The sequence below is a fragment of the Chinchilla lanigera genome, unplaced genomic scaffold (genome assembly GCF_000276665.1).
Source record: "Chinchilla lanigera isolate Chin_1 unplaced genomic scaffold, ChiLan1.0 scaffold00046, whole genome shotgun sequence".
Lineage (NCBI taxonomy): Eukaryota > Metazoa > Chordata > Mammalia > Rodentia > Chinchillidae > Chinchilla > Chinchilla lanigera.
This window is the reverse complement of record NW_004955447.1, coordinates 4,844,990-4,845,997: the sequence shown is the minus strand read 5'-3', so window position 1 is coordinate 4,845,997 and position 1,008 is coordinate 4,844,990.

Below are 1,008 nucleotides of genomic sequence, written 5' to 3'. Positions count from 1 at the left end.
ACTTTAAATAAACTTTTGTTGGGCTGGGGATATAGCTCAGCAGCACAACATCTGCCTGGCAAGTGCAAGGTCCTGAGTTTGATTTCTGGTGCCAAGTAAATAAATAAATAAACAAACAAACAAACTCTCATTTCACATCTTATCAGTCTTGATTCCATTTTCCACTAACAGCCCCATTTCTTTATTCTTACAGAGTGAGGACTGGGACCTGCAGAGAGGCCAAGAGTCACTGTGGGGGAAACCTGAGACCCCTCCTAGAAACTTCCCCAACCAGAGACAGGAATTTAAGAAGAGAGGTAGTGTGTACTACAGAGTCATTTTCGAGGGGCTGCAAAGCAAAAGGTCATTGACAAATCAGAGTAGGCAGCAGGGGTGAGTGTGAGGGCTTGGAGGTGCTTTGGTAATGCTTGGCCAAAGAAGTGGGCCAGGAAATCCAGAAATCCCTGGAGAAGAACTGTCCACATGAGCTGTCTGGTGGACAGAGATGTGGGGTCTGCTCACATAAGGTGGAAAGCTGCTGGGAATCAGGGCAGAGGAGAGTAGTAAAGAAGGCGTCTTTGAGATCTAGAGCAGTGTCCCTGTCCAGGCTCAATTGCTTACTATGCCTTCCTTTACCTCAGTTTTACAGTCAATATTTCCATCTGTCCTTCATTTTGAGAAAAGTTTTTAGCAAATTAGAAACATATGACTTATGAATAATAATTATAAGTGATATACATAAATATGGAGACAGAAGAGAGACAGAAATGTTCAATATGACAAAGATATAATATACTCTAAGGTAGGCTTTGCCTGCAGTGCTAGCATTCTGGGAAGCTGAGGCAGGAGAATTGAAAGTTTGAGGCTAGTTTGAGTTAGTGTGGCCCTGTGTCAAAATGAAAAGTTACAAAAGGGCTGAAATGTAGCTCAATGTGAAGGCCTTGGGTTCAACCCACAGTACTTCAAGAAAAATATATATTGTTGTCAACTTTCTGTTTCTACTTGAAACAGCCGTTTATCATCCATTTT